Source organism: Nicotiana sylvestris, unplaced genomic scaffold (genome assembly GCF_000393655.2).
Source record: "Nicotiana sylvestris unplaced genomic scaffold, ASM39365v2 Un00001, whole genome shotgun sequence".
Taxonomy (NCBI): Eukaryota; Viridiplantae; Streptophyta; class Magnoliopsida; order Solanales; family Solanaceae; genus Nicotiana; species Nicotiana sylvestris.
The window spans coordinates 711,027-722,989 of NW_027184337.1; positions in this window are offsets into that span (position 1 = coordinate 711,027).

The following is an 11,963-nucleotide window of genomic DNA, read 5'->3' on the forward strand; positions in this document are numbered from 1 at the left end:
TCGACGAGGACTACGAGCCATTGAAAACCTATTTTCCCGATGAAGAAATAATGCATATCGATGAGATGGAGCAAATTGAAAAACCTGGCTGGAAACTTTTCTTTGATGGGGCTGCTAACATGAAAGGAGTCGGGATAGGAGCTGTAATTATTTCTGAAATAGGGCATCACTATCCTGTTACGGCTTAACTTCGATTTTATTGTACCAATAATATGGCTGAGTATGAAGCTTGTATTCTGGGGTTATGACTAGCCGTAGACATGGTCATCCAGGAAATCTTGGTCTTGGGAGATTCGGATCTTCTGGTACATCAAATTCAAGGAGAATGGGAAACACGAGACTTGAAGCTCATACCATACCGACAATGTCTGCATGATCTTTGTCAGTGGTTTCAATCAGTGGAGTTTCGGCATATTCCAAGGATCCATAATGAGGTTGCCGATGCATTGGCTAACCTGGCATCAATGTTGCATCATCCGGACAAAGCTTATGTAGATCCACTGCATATTCAAGTCCACGATCAGCTCGCTTACTGCAACATGGTTGAGGAGGAATTTGATGGCGAACCATGGTTCCATGACATCAAGGAGTATATCAGAATGGGGATATATCCAGCACAAGCCACAGGGGATCAAAAGAGAACCATTAGGCGATTGGCAAATGGATTCTTCTTAAGTGGAGGAGTTTTGTACAAAAGAACACCAGACCTTGGATTATTAAGATGCATAGATGCTAGACAAGCTATGGCTGTCATGTCTGAAGTACATTCGGGAGTTTCCATACCCCACATGAGCGGATATGTGTTGGCAAAGAAAATTCTCCGAGCTGGTTACTATTGGCTTACCATGGAGCGAGATTGTATCAGTTTTGTGCGCAAATGTCATCAATGCTAGATACACGGGGATTTGATTCACTCTCCACCATCTGAGTTACACACAATGTCGGCACCATAGCCCTTCGTTGCTTGGGGTATGGATGTCATTGGACCGATTGAGCCAGCAGCATCCAATGGGCACAGGTTCATTCTAGTAGCCATTGATTATTTTACCAAGTGGGTTGAGGCCAAAACATTCAAATCAATGACTAAGAAAGCTGTGGTCGATTTCGTTCACTCAAACATCATATGTCGATTCGGAATCCCAAAGGTGATCATTACAGATAACGGTGCTAATCTTAACAGTAACTTAATAAGGGAAGTATGTCAACGGTTTAAGATTGTACATCGCAATTCTACCCCATATCGGCCCAAGGCGAATGGAGCAGTCGAAGCAGCCAACAAAAACATAAAGAAGATACTTCAGAAAATGGTAGAAGGTTCAAGACAATGGCACGAAAAATTACCATTTGCGTTGTTGGGATATCGCACTACTGTTCGCACTTCAGTAGGAGCAACTCATTATTTGTTGGTATATGGCACTGAGGCGGTAATTCCTGCAGAAGTTGAAATTCCTTCCCTTCGGATCATTGCCGAAGCTTAAGATTGATGATGATGAATGGGTCAAAACCCATTTGGAACAGTTAAACTTGATTGATGAAAAACGATTGACAGCAGTATGTCATGGCCAATTATATCAAAGAAGAATAGCAAGAGCATACAACAAAAAGGTGCGTCCCCGAAAGTTTGAAGTGGGACAACTTGTGCTGAAACATATTCTTCCACATCAGGTTGAAGCAAAAGGAAAATTTGCCCCGAATTGGCAAGGACCATTCATTGTGACCAGAGTATTATCCAATGGTGCATTATGTTTAACAGATATTGAAGGAAAATGCATAGACATGGCTATCAATTCTGATGCGGTAAATAGATATTATGCATGATTTTTCTTTGGTATAGTTATTAAATGTTTGTATTCGGCATTATTTCGAAGATTGGAATGACAAAGGCAATTTATTCTGCTATCCAAACACTGTACCCTTTGTTTCCCCTTTGAGCCACATTCGTTTCTTTCTTGCCCTCTCTTGGAATCAATGAAAAACAAATAAAAAAAAGGAAGAAGAAAAAAAAAGAAAAATATAAAATTATTATTATTGGAGTGAACTACGTTTGACCTGATTCCTCAAAGAGGATACGTAGGCGCCTCACGGCTCGGTCATAGGAAGAAATATATGCATAATGTGCATAAAATGAAGCATCAAGAGACCCCAATCAAGAAACTGGGGCAGGATTTGTATTGGCACTAAGAAAAATGATTCCAAGAGTTGTAATTTTTAAACCCCTATCAAAATTGTTTAATTTTTAAATACCCTTTCATTCCAACCACATACCAAAAAGACCTTCCGATCAATCTTAGAAAAATGCCGAGTCAAGCAAATGAAGATGATTCATAACACTCTGGTCCAAACAAAAAGAAGTAATGAAAATGAGAGAGTCTTATAGGTGAAAACCTTCGCAGGCACCATAATGCGAAAAGGAATTAAGAAATAAACAAATGAGGAAGGTTTGTCGGTGAAAACTCTTTAAGATACTGCAAGTCGAACAAGGTCTGTAAATTAGCAAAAGTAAAATTGGGTTGTGGAGATTTTGGGAAAGCAAAATGAAACAATTGAAAAGGAGATTGGTTAAAAAGACTGGGCTGATTAATCCAAAATACATACCCTGATCATTGGTGCCAGTAACTCCAATCAGATAAGTTCCTTATTCCTTTCTCCAACAGTCATCCAAATTTGGATTTTTCTTTTCATTCTATATTGTCGAAATCGTCATATTTCGTCACTAATAATCTTACTCTTCTAAAGCTTTTGAGGTAAGTTTTGTTCCAAACAAATAAAAAGGAATGTCAAGGTATACTACCAAGATTCAAGATTGCATAATGCAAAATACGGCCATGAAAGGCGGGAAGTAATAGGATGAAAATAAGATATGGGTGTGAGAAAGTTAAATAAAAAAAGTGGTTCAGTAATGTCAGGAGAGACATATGATTACAATTGAAAGGGTTTGAAGTGAAAACAATAGTTGGGGATCCTACGGTTAAGGATCAATTACAATGACAAAAACAGTCTTTTCAACCACTCCAAGGCAGTAAAATAGGACAAAGAGAAACCCCACCCTCAACAAGAACGCCACAACTAACCACCCTGCTTTAAACTAACAAAATTTTCTTTGATTTAAAACAGGGGCAAAAACAACATTTGTTTCAGGAAACACCCGATGATGGAAATATTAGCAATCAGGCGTCCACCTAGAGAACAAGGAAGAACAATGGAAGTATTTGCAATCAGGCGTCCACCTGAAGAACAAGGAAGAGCAATGGAAGTATTAGCAATCAGGCGTCCACCTGGAGAACAAGGAAGAGCAAGGGAAGTATTAGTAATCAGGCGTCCACCTGGAGAACAAGGAATAACAATGGAAGTATTTGCAATCAGGCGTCCACCTGGAGAACAAAGAAGAGCAGTTGATGTGTTAGAAATCAGGCGTCCAACTGGAGAACAAGGAAGAGCAGTGGAAGTATTAGCAGTCAAGCGTCCACCTGGAGAACAAGGAAGAGCAGTTGAAGTATCAGAAGTCAGGCGTCCACCTGGAGAACAAGGAAGAGCAGTTGAAGTTAGAAGTTAGGCGTCCACCTGGAGAACAAGGAAAAACAGTTGAAGTATTAGAAATCAGGCGTCCACCTGGAGAACAAGGAAGAGCAACATGAAATATTAGCATTAAGGCGTCCACCTGGAGAACAAGGAAGAGCAGTTGAAGTATCAGAAGTCAGGCGTCCACCTGGAGAACAAGGAAGAGCAGTTGAAGTGTTAGAAATCAGGCGTCCACCTGGAGAACAAGGAAGAGCAATAGAAGTATTAGCAGTCAGGCGTCCACCTGGAGAACAAGGAAGAGCAATGGAAGTATTAGAAGTCAGGCGTCCACCTGGAGAACAAGGAAGAGCAATTGAAGTATTAGAAGTCAGGCGTCCACCTGGAGAACAAGGAAGAGCAGTTGAAGTTAGAAGTCAGGCGTCCACCTGGAGAACAAGGAAGAACAGTTGAAGTATTAGAAATCAGGCGTCCACCTGGAGAACAAGGAAGAGCAACATGAAATATTAGCAATCAGGTGTCCACCTGGAGAACAAGGAAGAGCTGTTGAAGTATCAGAAGTCAGGCGTCCACCTGGAGAACAAGGAAGAGTAGTTGAAGTGTTAGAAATCAGGCATCCACCTAGAGAACAAGGAAGAGCAATGGAAGTATTAGCAGTCAGGCATCCATCTGGAGAACAAGGAAGAGCAATGGAAGTATTAGAAGTCAGGCGTCCACCTGGAGAACAAGGAAGAGCAACGTGAAATATTAGCAATCAGGCGTCCACCTGGAGAACAAGGAAGAGCAGTTGAAGTATTAAAAGTCAGGCGTCCACCTGGAGAACAAGGAAGAGGAATGGAAGTATCAGAAGTCAGGCGTCCACCTGGAGAACAAGGAAGAGCAATGGAAGTATCAGAAGTCAGGCGTCCACCTGGAGAACAAGGAAGAGCAGTTGAAGTATTAGAAGTCAGGCGTCCACCTGGAGAACAAGGAAGAGCAATAGGGAGTATTGGCAGTCAGGCATCCACCTGGAGAACAAGGAAGAACAGTTGAAATATCGGCAATCAGGCGTCCACCTGGAGAACAAGGAAGAACAGTTGAAGTAATCAAGGTCAGGAGCCCCCCCTGAAGAACAGAATGGCAGTTTATTTTAACATTGCGGGTTGAAGTTAAAAGCCCGACCATATAAGAAAGGAGCACACTTAGAGTCAATAAAGCAGAGGAGTCCAACCAAGTCCCCAGCGGAAAACAACAAGAGTCCCCAAACAGAGAAAGGAAATACGAGACACAATCAAAGGAAATGCGGAACAAGTCAGAAGCAAAGGATGCCCAAGAGTCACCAAGACATCAAAGCAGCAAGAAACGCAAGGGCATGATTTAGATAAGATTTTGTAATTCATATACCATAGTCTAGTTTAGCTTTTTGTTTATCCTTTAAAGCAGGGTGTAATAAGGAGGTCAGCAAGCAGTAAAAGCAGCACGCAACAGCAGTAACATCACAGTCCCATGGTAGTCCCAACTACCAAAACTTCCCGAACTACATTGACCTGATTCCTTTATAGCCAAGGATATGTAGGAAACCTTTGAAGCGGAGGTTCGGTCAAATCTTTCAAAAAATGCTTTCCACGGAGTATTCAAACAGGAAAAAATCGCTCGTATCTGCTCACTTTTATCTTTGCACAAAAACTCTTCGAGTTTCCGCACAAAGAGGGGCAGCTGTGAGCACGTGATTTTTGCCTCACAAGAACTACTCCAAAAGAAATCACAAATAATTGTTTCTTTGTGTGCAATTGTTGAATTTTCGGGGCATTTCGTCCATGCATGTTCATTTTTATTCTAATTAAGGAAAAATACAAAAAACAAAATGGTAATGCTGATGCATATGCATTTAGGAGTTAATATCGCATTTTTTTTAGAATTATTTAATCATGGGTTTTATAAAATGAGAAATACAAACAAAAATATATACATTTAGGAGTTGATTATAATATTCGGCATAAATGGGAAATCACAAAATGTGCATAGGTGTTTCTTGTCATTGTGTTGATTTTATTATTAAATAATATGTGTGTAATTTTTATTGATTTTTACAATTCATTTAGAATTTTTGTTTAATTTTTTGAAAAATGGAAAATAAGTCATAAAGGTGAAAAATCGGACCTGGACCGAAATCCAGGCCCAAACAAAAATTGACCGCCCCCCCCCCCCACAGCCCAATCCAAATACCCCAGGTCCGGTCCAACTCAGTAATAAACCAAAGGACGGCGTTTGGTCATCTTTCATCAAGGGCCGTTGGATTAAATCAATCCAACGGTTGAGATTCCATACCCATACCCATAACTCCCTACCCGACCCATTTCCCGGGCTAACCCATTCCCCAACTAAACCAAAACGACACCGTTCCTTTAAGTGGATAGATCCTGGCCATCTATTCTGCCTGATTTAACGGCCTAGATCAATCCACCCCTCCCCTATATAAGCCTCAAGTTCATACCCCGACCCCCTAACTAAGCACCCCCCTCTCCTGTTCATCATCGTCTTCAGACGATATCCCCAAAACCCAAGCCGCCCTAACTCCCCCCTCGCCTGAAACCCGGCGGCAACGACGCCGCCGGTCACCACCTTAACACCCATGAACCCCCTGACCATCCTCTATCCAAATCTGGTAACCACTGAGCTCGAATCTTCCTGGAGTTTCTTGAATCTTCATTTGAAGATTCGAGTCAAACTTAGATCCAAACCCAACCGTCTCCGATGGTTTCCAAATCAACACCATAGCTTCCCCTAACTACCCTCATTACGGATCTGTTGTTCGTTGGTCTCGAATCATTTCAGAGCTTCTCGAATCTTCATTTGAAGATTCGAGTCAAACATGAACTCACCCAGATCCATCTCAAATTCACACCAAATGACCCCTAGGCCTCCCTCACCCCTAAGTCGTCTTTTGTTCCCTTCAAATCTGCCCAGAATTGGTCAAACCCTAAAACGAAAAAAAATTGAAACCCTAAAATGCCAAATCATGGAATTTGTCCGATTAATTGAGGGATTGAGGTCTAAGAGACTTTAATCGAGGTATTCTCAATTGAGAATACTTCGAATAAAGTCTGTTCAACCTCAAAAGGTCCGAATCCAAGTTGAGCCTGTGTCTATGTAAGGTTGAAGATTCAGAGGTATTTTTTCTACTTCTTTTTGTACCCTACGTGTATATTGTTGCATATTTCAGTAGTCTGTGTAGTTTTCCTATTTGTTTATTTGATTCTGTCTCATACCCGTTCATTTGATCAATAATGGCATTTGTTTCTGTTTGTTATGTTTATTTACAATGTGTGTAATCGACTCGATTAAGTTCGTCGATTAGTTGTTTTGTAAATTCTTGTTTCTGTTAATGCTGATTGAAACAATCTGTTTATCTGCTTATAGACTGTTTGTTGCCAATTATTATAGATAGTCAGTTGATTAATACTCGTCAATTAAATCATTCTTGTTTGTAAATCATTAAGTTCATCAAATGGATGTTGTGTATGTTGGTTTCTGGGCAGTAAGTTTCAGGGCATTGTCAATATACTGACAATGCCCCTGCATTCATGCTGTTTTCAAATTCAGTTTAAATTGTGCTGTTGAGTTATGTGTGATGCTAATGTGATGTTGGGTTTGAATTCAGTTTTACGAATGTTGGTTAGATATAATTGGGTTAGAAGGTTGCATTTTCAGTTAAGATTTAATCCAAAACTGGCTGTTGTTGGTAGAAGCTGTAGTTTGAGGGATTTTCAGGGGTATTGTTGGGAATGAAACAGTAAGAATAATATGATAGTACTAGTTTTCTTGTAGTGGAATGTTAATGGCTATTAATTAATCCTAATGGGGAACAAAAGGGAGTTGGGAGTGCTGAAAATAAGGAAAAAGTATTCTTAGTGGCTGATTGATTAGAAAAGCTATTTTAGCGCTATTTGAGTGGATTTTTCTGGTTTAAAAGAAAGGGAGAGTAGGCTGCTAAAGGGAAGGGAGACTTGTATAAGAAGGGGGTTTAGGGACTGATTTTAGGGGAGGAGAGAGGAATCTAAAAGAGGACTGGATAGTGAAAATAAATTGGGCAGAACCCAGATAGGAAAAAAGAGAGAGAAAAACAGAAAAGACTGGAGAGAAAGATCAGAACAAAAAATCTGAAAAAAGAAGGGAATTGAACAAAAACTGAAAGATAGACAGAGAAAAGAAACAGAAAAAGAAAACTCTCACACACACACAGAATCTGAAACAGATATAGAAGAAGGAAAGAAAATCAGAAACATAGTTTTCTTTGAACCTGTCCGGGTCTGTTGGTTGATAGGGTTAAATCTAAAATTTCCTAAATTTCCTGCCATTGTGCGTCTGGGCTTCACGGGTCTTGTTGTTTGTTGCTCAAATCTATTAAGACATTGGTATATTCTGTTGTTTTGTTGCTACTGCTACTGCTGAAATTTACCTCTTCTACCCTCATTTCCAGGTACATATCTGTAAACTCATGTCATGAAAAGCTTCAACATGGCAAGTAAATAAAGTTTGGAATTATATGGATGTCTTCTACTCATTTAAATTTTATTAGTTTAAGTTTCAGTTTTGTTTTAGTTGGTTAATATAGTATTGAACTTGACATGATAAACTGTTAATTAATTAACCTTCTGGAGTAGTAAATTCCACGATAATCTTATGTGTTTTGAGGACTAGTGATGACATTTACTGTTTGAATTGTTGAGATAGGGAACATGGCAGAAAGTTGGCCATTAATTATATTTTGTGATACTGTTGGTTAAGCGTAGGATAGTATGGAAATACCAAGAAACTACATTACTAGCATATCTCGTCCAATATTTGATTTTGTTCAAAGTTAGATGATTGTTAGTTGTATTTTGATCGTATATGGCGCAATAATGGTTATGTGTATAATCAATAGTTGAAAGGTGAATTAATCCGTTAAGATTACAATGTTGGAATATTGCGAACAGTTCATGATGTATGTTTGCGTTATATGTGTTGTCGTCTTATTAAATCAATTGGTAGATTAGTTCTCTTTCTTAATAACAAATGGCCTAGTTATTTTAGGAGTGCGATCAACTCAATTCTAAAAAACAAAGTATAAAAAATAATGTCAATAATTTTCACAAAATATAGAGTTAGTGTTTACAAATATTTGCATAGGCCGAGAATAAGAATTGGTTTGATTATATCTATCCCAAACTCAATCTTCGTAAGCAAAATTAACCAAAATAATCACACATTTGGATTAAAAGCAAGTGGTGTAGAAGAAGATTGGATTTATAAATCGTAACATTTTAAGAATGTATAAATAGAATTCGCTACAAATAGAATAATGCAAATTCTTCATAAAATATTAGTTTGTTTATCCGTTTAAATCTTTCCGAATTTTGCGTGTAATTCACTTTTTATACTAATACCATATTAACTAATAAAATGGTAAGTGTAGCTGCACGTTATTTATTTTTTATCATTAATTCTTTAAATTTGAATAGTCTTTGAGAGACATAACCCATACGTGTAAAATATAACTCGCGGTCAACGCCTAATAAATTTTGAATTCTTTTTTTTTCAAGAAATTTGGAGGCATCCTAATCGGTGATTCTCCATGACTCTCACATTTAAAAATATAGGGAAGCAATAAACATTTGTAGAGAATTTATATTACCATCAAGAATATTTTGCCTAATTAGGGATGCGTTCGCGTGACCTGATTATACTTCTAAAGGCAATTCGGATTATGCGTTCGCGCAACTTCGAGCAAATTTTTAATAAAAGGGGGTTCCTCGGAGGATGTTAAAATAATTTCATATAACCCGAGATGTGCAGTTCACTATTTAATAATACAAGGGTGACGATGTTCTTAATTTTATTTCGAACATATGATATTTTTTATAACAAAAAAAATATAAAAATATTATCAATCTTATTGTGTACACGTATGCGTGACACGATTCTTTTTATAAAAAATATATAATAAGAATATACGTGCGCGTGATTCGTTTCAAAGAATGGTCTATAATTATAAACAATCTAAGGCGGTAACGAAATCATGTAACAACAAAAAATGTATTTAGTAAATCGAGATAATTAAGCCAAGTATAAAAATAGTTAAGCGACCGTGCTAGAACCACAGAATTCGGGAATGCCTAATACCTTCTCCCGAATTAACAGAATTCCTTACTCGGATTTCTGGTTCGCAGAATAACAAACAGAGTCATATTCTCCTCGATTCAGGGATTAAAACCGGTGACTTGGGACGCCTTAAAATTCCCAGGTGGCGACTCTAAAATAAATAAATAAATCCCGTTTCGACAGTCCTTAAATTGGAGAAAACTCCTTCGCACCCTCGCGGGGGCGGAAAAAGGAGGTGTGACATCTCGTATTGGGCTTGGTGCAGTGTTGATGCAGGATGGCAAGGTTATTGCTTATGCTTTGCGGCAGTTGAATATTCATGAGAAGAACTATACGGTTCATGATTTGTAGTTAGCAGCCATTGTTCACGCATTGAAGATCTGGAGGCATTATCTGTATGGCGTGGCATGTGAGATGTTCACAGATCACAAGAGTCTGCAGTATTTGTTCAAGCAGAAGGAGTTGAATTTTAGGTGGAGGAGGTGCTTAGAGTTGTTGAAAGACTATGATATCACCATCATCCGGGAAAGACAAATGTGGTGGCCGATGCTTTGAGTAGAAAGTTAGCCAGTATGGGCAGTCTTGCTTATATTCCGGTCGGTGAGAGACCGCTTGCTTTGGATGTTTAGGCTTTGCCCAATCAGTTTGTGAGGCTGGATGTTTTTGAGCCTAGTCGTGTGTTAGCTTACCTGGTCACTCATTCTTCTTTATTGGAGCGTATCCATGATCGGCAGTATGATGATCTCCATTTGTGTGTCATTAGAGACACGGTGCGGCACGGAGGTGCCAAGCAGGTTACCTTGGATGATGATGGAGTTTTGTGATTGCAGGGTCGAGTTTGTGTTTTAGAGAAGGCCCATAGCTCCCGGCACTCTATTCATCCGGGTGCGGCAAAGATGTATCAGGATTTGTGGCAGCATTATTAGTGGAGGGGAATGAAGAAGGATATCGTTGCATATGTAGCTCAGTGTTTGAATTGCCAGCAGGTTAAGTATGAGCATCAGAGGCCTAGTGGTTTGTTCTAGAAGTTTGAGATTCCTGAGTGGAAGTGGGAGAGGATCACTATGGGCTTCATTATTGGACTCTCATGGACTTAGAGAGAGTTCGATGCAATGTAAGTTATTGTTGATAGGCTGACAAATCAGCACATTTCATTCCTGTGGCAGTTTCCTATTCTTTTAAGAGGTTAGCTGAGATCTATATCTGGGAGATTGCTCGTCTTCATGGTGTGCCCATGTCTATCATTTCGGATCGAGGTACACATTTTACCTCATATTTCTGGATAGAAGTTTAGTGAGAATTGGGCACACAGGTTGAGTTGAGCATAGCGTTTCATCCTCAAACGGACGGGCAGTCCGAGCGGGCCATTCAAATTTTGGAGGATATTCTCCGAGCTTCTGTCATTGACTTTGGAGGCTCGTGGGATCAGTTTTTGCCTTTAGCAGAGTTCGCCTACAACAACAGCTACCAGTCGAGTATCCAGATGGCTCTTTATGAGGCTTTGTATGGTAGGCGGTGTTGGTCGCCGGTTGTTTGGTTTGAGCCGGGAGAGGCTCGGTTGTTAGGTATGGATATGGTTCAAGATGCCTTGGACAAGGTCAGGATTATTCAGGATAGGCTTCGTACAGCTCAGTCCGGGCAAAAGAGCTATGCCGACCGCAAGGTTCGAGATTTGGCTTTCATGGTCGGAGAGCGGGTATTGTTTTGAGTGTCGCCTATGAAGGGCCTGATGAGGTTTGGGAAGAAGGGAAAGCTTAGCCCTAGGTTCATTTGCCCGTTTGAGATTTTTGATCGAGTGGGAGAGGTAGCTTATAGACTTGCATTGCCGCCTAGCTTATCAGTCATGCATCCACTGTTTCATGTGTCCATGCTTTGGAAATATCACGGTGATCCATCCCACGTGTTATATTTTAGCACTGTCTAATTGTAGAAGGACTTGTCTTATGAGGAGGAGCCGGTAGCTATTCTAGATCGACAGGTTCGTCAATTGAGGTCGAAGCGTTTTCCTTCTGTTCGTGTTCAGTGGAGAGGTTGACCTGCTGAGGCATCGACCTGGGAGTCCGAGTTCGATATGCGGAGCCATTATTCCCGTTTTTTTCCTGACTCAGGTACTTCCTTCTTATGTCCGTTCGAGGACGAACGGTAATTTTAGAGATGGAGAATGTGATGACCTTTTCGGTCATCACTTGTTTTTAAAACGAATTCTGTGTTTCAAGGCCTTAAAAACCTCTTATAGCTTCACCTCAATTTACGTGCGCAACTCGAGCATGTAGCCGAAAAGCTATTATGTGAAAGATCTGTGAAAATATTGAAATTTTTGCTTA